Below are 7,012 nucleotides of genomic sequence, written 5' to 3' on the forward strand. Positions count from 1 at the left end.
TTCTCTGTCTATTGTATTGTGGTGTACTGTAGTGGTCTCCATAGGCCGGCTGGCCTCCTCTAACCCAAGGCCTGCTGCCTCTCTACCATGATTGATGGGGAGAGGTTGAGGCTCCTGTCAAGCAGCCATGATTGACATATTATAGATGGAGAGAGGAATGAGGGATGAGGGAGGGTGTGTGTGTGTGTGTGTGTGTGTGTGTGTGTGTGTGTGTGTGTGTGTGTGTGTGTGTGCGTGCGTACGTGTGCAGGTGTGTGTGTATGTGTGTGTGTGTGTGTGTCTGTGTGCGTGCGTGCGTGCGTGTGCAAGTGTGTATGTGTGTGCGTATGTGTGCGTGCATGCTTGCGTGCGTGCGTGCGTGCGTGCGTGCATGCTTGCGTGTCTGTGTGTGTGTGTGTGTGTGTGTGTGCGTGCGTGCGTGCGTGCGTGCGTGCGTGCGTGCGTGTGTGTGTGTGTATATTCACGAAGGCCATTGAGAGTATGGAGCATATACTTCAACTACCCTCACTCACAGATAGATAAAATAAACATTTACATGTAAACATATACAAATAAGCAGGTAAAGGATAATAGTCACACACACAAAGTCAATAGAAACAGGACATATTAAATAATATCACTTTACATGTTCTTCTAAGTGTGTCCTTAAGACATGTGTAATATGTATGTAACACAACCTCCACACATACAGTACCAGTCAAATGTTTGGACACCTTCTCATTCATTGGTTTTTCTTTATTTTTATTATTTTCTACATTGTAGATTAATACTGAACACATCAAAACTATGAAGGAACACATATGGAATTAAGTAGTAAACAAAAAAGTGTTAAACAAACCAGAATATGGTTTATATTTTAGATTCTTCAAAGTAGCCACTCTTGGCAAGTTTGTGTCCAAACTTTTGACTGGTACTGTACACACTTCAAACACACAGGTGAGCATGGAGCTGCACTAAAAGACAAAGCAACTAGGCCTATCTCTGCAATCACAGTGCATGCAAACACACACACCCTAACACACACACACACACACACACACACACACACACACACACACTGTGCAGTAGAGGAAAGAATGGCTTACCTTCTTGTCGTCTCGTTGGCTGTGGCTGGCTGGCTGGGTCGGGTCCTTAGCGTGACTGTCCGTGGTGGACCCGGTGTTCCCGTCCGTCTGCCCGTCCTCCTCCTCCTCCAGCGGTGGTGCGCTCCGCTCCTGGTCTCCTGGCCGAGGGGAGGGGAGGGGGAGGGGCTCCCCATGCTGAACGCCACTCTGGACCTCCATCTTCCTCTGCACTGCCATGGAAAGAGGGAGAGACGGGGTGGGGGGAGAGAGACAGAGGGGCGGGGTTTTGGGGGGGGGGGGGGGGTAGAGTGAGTGAGAGGGAGGACTGTTGAAAGAGGGGAATAGCAGATGAACCAGTACGCACATGCACACAGATAGATAGATAGACAGACAGACAGACCCCCCCCCCCACACACACACACACACACAAACACACACACAAACACACACACAACATTGGCATTGTAAGAAACACTCTCACCTGACCAGACTGTTCTAACAGATGCCTAAATAACAGGGTTTGGATTATCTAGTATCTCCAATCACTTTCACTGCACCATGATAGCATTAGCAGAGAGAGAGAGAGAGAGAGAGAGAGAGAGAGAGAGAGAGAGAGAGAGAGAGAGAGAGAGAGAGAGAGAGAGAGCATAGCTATGCATTCTCAAGGCAAGGGCAGAAAGGCACAGACAATCCAATAACAGAAAATGGAGCAAGCCCCAATGCCATAGAGGACAATACAATAATAACATCTGATGGATTTAACTGTCCTAAATATGTTTATTTCTAGATTTGTTTTCTGTAAGGTTACTGGTCAAAACAAAGGCATCACTCTTAGTGTGAAGGAGGCACTCCAATTTAACATTGGGCGCTGTTTTTAAAAGGTTTCTGTCAAAGTTATCTGAGCAAGTTGTGTTTATATATCTTGTTTTGGATTTGTTACCATTAAAATATCCCCATAACTCAGTGATTAGCATCAGTCTATAATCTTGCTTTCAGTTAAAGGAGCAGGGCGTAAATTTGGAAATCTGCCACCTCAGGCCATTGCAAAATTCAGTTTGAAGTTCCAAGCAACAACGTCCTCCCTAATAATAATATAAACCCCTGAAATGGACTTGCAGTGTCAGACATTAGCTGTTGTGTCTCTGCATGCACGTACGATTTCAAGAGGCAGCCACCAGAGACAGAAAGGCAAAATTTCCAGAGTCCAATCCCCGAGGACACTCACATTTCAAAAAGCATTTTCTTTTCTTTTTTTCCCACTTATTCCCTGATTGCTATCAATTAAACATAGCTATTACAACCATAAGAAGCTTTCAGAAGGCTTGAATGTTACATACTGGATCTTTAAATGTCTAGTGACAGCAAGTGTTCAGCATGTCAGTGATTAGTATTAATTGACTCTGGGTGATACTGATGTGTTGATGACTTAAGTCACTGCGTGTTAGATTTCAAGTTCAGGTGCTGCTGAGGCCAGGGTAGACTGACCACAAGAATCTTATCAGAACAATGTTATCACATTGTGTATGTCATGTCATCAAATGGTCTAAATATCGCACATCAATGTGTTATAAATAAACATCAATGATGTTGTAGAGGAGGCTGTGCAGGTAGGAAGACTGAGTACGGTTGTTTTGGCCACCTGACTTGGTATTGACCATATGGTTGTCCCAAGTTTGCACCTGTGCAGGTGTCAAAACCAAGTGTGGTCAAAACAACCGTTTTCAGTGGTCCCACCTGCACAGCCTCCTCTACATGTTCTCTAGTCCAGAGTTTAATAAAACGTTTAGTAAAAGGCTTATTGAACAAAATAAGTTAATATCTGAATGCATTTAATGTGAATAGGACGTATGCCACGCCTTGTTATATGCCTACAAATGAATAGCCTTTCGATAAGGTTTAAATGAATCAGCCCTAAACTTAAGCTTAGCCTACTTAACACATCAATAGCATGTCATTGGCCCATGAAACAAAACTTGATTAAAAAACAATATCAAAATATATTTTATTCAACAGTGTCAATTGAAGGCTCATTGTCGGTGAGATAATAGTCGGTTGGTGACGCGGGATATCATGTCTATCCGCGGGGAAGATAAGACTACAGAAGAATAATCTTGTCGAATTATGAGAAGCAACGTTTCGGAGCTCTGCGTGTCTGTGTAACTGTCCCAGAGTAGCCTACTGATGGGTCTACATTTTCATAAAAACCAAGCTTTATGACAGAATATAATAGCTTTATGTGTCGAGCTGCCGGGTAACATAATATCCGCTGTGCAGTTGATTATAGCTTACTGTAGCCTACTGAAGGGGATACAATGTTTCAAAACGAAGCCAATGTTTTGCCCGTAGCCATTAGACACAAGTAACTATAGAATACCGAAATACCTCTGTCACTTCAGCGCTCCGGCCAGGTTAAGTCAGTAGCATATCAAATGAAGAGGAAGATGCGGTGGTTTAACTTGCTTTACATCTCTGTTGCTTTGATGCAGAAAACCTCAACTGTCGTCGGGGACAAAAATAAGCAAAAGGTGAATCTAAAGTCGAAGTAAGTATGAGAAGTTATTCGTCAAAACTAGAACAGAGGTTGCAGACACTTCAGTCCGCCCGCTGACGACACGGACAGCAGTGGAGCCTCACCAAATTCCCCGATGTCGCGAGCGGGCGTGTCCCGGCGAGCTGTCACTAATCCTCCTCGAGCTCTGCGGTTCGACCGAGCTCGTGTCAGGAAGCCGCGGTTCCCATGGAGTCAGAGTTAGTGGGCGGGACCGGCCCGATTAGAAAGGTGAGGACAGGAGTCAAACAGTCACTAGGGTGTGGATGATACCTGTTCCCCGCGGTAATACGCTGGCCTAAACGGTACTTGTCTTAAGGTTTATTGTGCCTGTGAAGTTAAAGATTTTCAGTTCCTGAAGAAACAAGGTCTGAAGATGTTGTTGTCAAGGGGGGTTGGAGTGGTAGGCTTTATATGCATTTTGTAGGCTACAGCTCAGTACAGATTCATCCTCCCACTAATATACCACCTGTTGTTGTTTTAAGATATATGTAACGCACATAAGATACTATTAATGTAGGCCTATGACGTTATGGCAGTGATGTGATTAAGTTATTACTAGTCCATGGACACACTCTCGTGTTTGCTTCTTGATTGGATATAATCTGTATAATCTCCAACCACAATCCTAATTTCGTCAGATCATTGGCTTCATTGATGCAGTCGATATTGTGGTTTCACTGTATGTCACCATACAAAAATTAGTTAGTATTCAAGTAGAAATCATGTGTTTAAATTGTGATAACAGGCAACAACAATACATTTGAGCAGAATTAACAGAATGCATGCAGCAGCCTATGAGTGTGTGAGAAACGTTATGAGTGAGGTTCAAACTGTAACCACAAGGTGGCAGCATAATCTTTCATAAAGGATTCAGTGATTCACCCAAGTGTTCTTCTGCCTATGTTTTCTCAATACTGAATCTATAGGCTACACAGTACTTTACAATCAACAATGGCTGGTTGGAATCTGTTTTAGTGCCAAAGACAGGACAATCATACAAGACAGCACAGTAAGATAAGGGACACAACATACAATGACACACAAATAAGACATATAAAATGTTCTGTTTTTCTAAATGATGCAAGGCCTATCTACTGCTCGTGTTATTGCTATACAGTGTGCGGTATTTAGCATTCCTAGGCTCTGTCTGTGGCGGAGGGAGGCGTCATATGTGCATTGGGCATGCCACCCCATGCTGACATGCCTCCAACCATTCGGGACCCATACTGATGCATCATCATCCCAAGAAGCAGGAGGGAACCCACCCAAATGAACAGGGCCTTCATCTGTGTTGACGCCTTCCACAGCCAACAAGGCAAGCAGGCAGGCAGGCAGGCAGGCTTGGTGTGTGGAATGGAGACCAGATGCACTGTTTGCTCTATCGTAGCCTAATACACCCGACCCATTCGCCTGCCGGGCTGGGCCGTGTTTAAACCCAACAGGGACACGTGTGGCCGTCTCTCCATCCGGCATAGGCAGATGTTTTCTGGGTATTGTTGTTCTGTGCGTTTGGTAATTGTTTTCCTCCAGGGCGGTCCAGGGGAGTGAGGTGCCAGGGAGTGCCTGCCTGCCTGAGGAGGGGGGAGGGGTGGGGGTGGGGGGGTGTCTGTGGGGGCTGGCAGTACAGCTCGGCTGGGCGTCCAGCATACCCCTCGTCTCCATGTGTTTTCAATAGACAACGAAACACAAGGGAACACAATGGTGATACTGCAAGAGAAGGGGTGAGGCCTGTCTTAAGAGGCTTCAAGGCATTCCCTGTTTTCAAGGTCATTCTGTCCTGGCTAAATTCACAACCTGGCCCTTGCACTATCATGGCCACCAAATCATCCCTTGCTTTCAATTGGCTCATTCACCCCCTCTCCTCTCCCCTGAAACGATTCGCCAGCTCGTTGCTGTAAATGAGAATATGTTCTCAGTCAATTTGCCTGGTAAAATAAGGGTGAAATAAATAACATGTATTTCAATCACATTCTGTACGTTACATTTATGACTGTAAATTAGATACGGGTCGATCTAATTCTCTGTCTGAGAGTACTCTATAGTAACCTATACATCTGCTTATGTCTTTAGATCTTCTCTCTAGTTTTAGCATGCAATCAGACAGTTTCCACACTGAATAGAATAATTAGGATGTGCTGCTGTGTGAATCCATGTTGAAAATGACTCCAATTAACACACTGAATGACCAAGGCCTTATTATTGGCTCATCTTAATCCAGCCTTTAAGTGTCTTCCTCTCCTTGTCTCCGTGTCCTCCTTCATCACTCCATCACTAATGCGAGGAAATTGGACAGGTGAAGGTAGATTCTCAACAGCCATCCATAGTATTGCTATCACCTATACTGAGCTTTCAAATCAGCCAAATAAAGGAGAGAAGACCAGGAGAAAAAGCCACTCTGGGCTATTGAGATACAGCCAGTAAAGGCTGCAAAGTTATACCACTAGAGGGCACTGGCAGACTTTGTATCACATGTACAATATTTATGATATTATTACCTCTGAAACTAACTCTTCAGGCCATGTATTGTACAGTACAGTAGTTGTTCTGAGTTTGTCCACTAGAGGGAGTGCTGGTTCAACACACAGAACTCTAGCTGTAGAGAAGTTGTCCTCATCTCCCCGCATGTCAGGTTAGAGCTCACCCTAAATGCCTCTGAGAGTAAACAAATGCAAGACATGAAGCTTATGAGAAAAGTCCAAGAAAAATCAGCGCTGTGTTTTTTTTTTTTATTGATTTGGCTCAATTATTTTGTGCTTTTTCAACGCCATTTTAAGATGTCCTCCAAAACCAGAGGCCCACAATGGAAATATATATTTGATCACTTTATTGGATACTCTTCTATGTTTTAAATGTAGTGTATGTACATGTGTGGCGTACAGTAAGTAGCATTTCTAAATGATAAAATAAAATCTATCTTTCAGTCAGTCAGTCAGTCCTCAACGAGTGTTGTTACAGTAGCAACATGACTGTTTAAGACAGAGATACTGTACAGTACACACACAGCTGTGTAGTTCACAGAGAATCTGACTGCAGAGAAATCACATGTTACAATGTGCAGATACCACAAAACCCCCCCTCTCTGGCCCTCCATTTTAACTCACTGAGGCTCAGAGCAGAATGAGATACATCGTCTGAGATCATGGGGTAAGACCCATGGCTGTAATGTGTGTGGAGGCGCACAGGAAGACGGGCCACAGGAAGACCGGCCTGTTTCTGGTGTCAGGCCTCGACTACCACACAGCATTGTTCAGATTACTGACAGAAGTGGAGAGAGGCTCCATCCAGGGATCTCTGTGAAGCTGCAGCGGTTAACAGCTCGTCTCAATACGCGATGCTAGCGGGACGCTAGCCTGGCTATGGAGTATCACCTCAGGCCTCCGATTTCTCACATCCAGTT

Source organism: Argentina silus, assembly GCF_951799395.1.
Source record: "Argentina silus genome assembly, chromosome: 11".
NCBI lineage: Eukaryota > Metazoa > Chordata > Actinopteri > Argentiniformes > Argentinidae > Argentina > Argentina silus.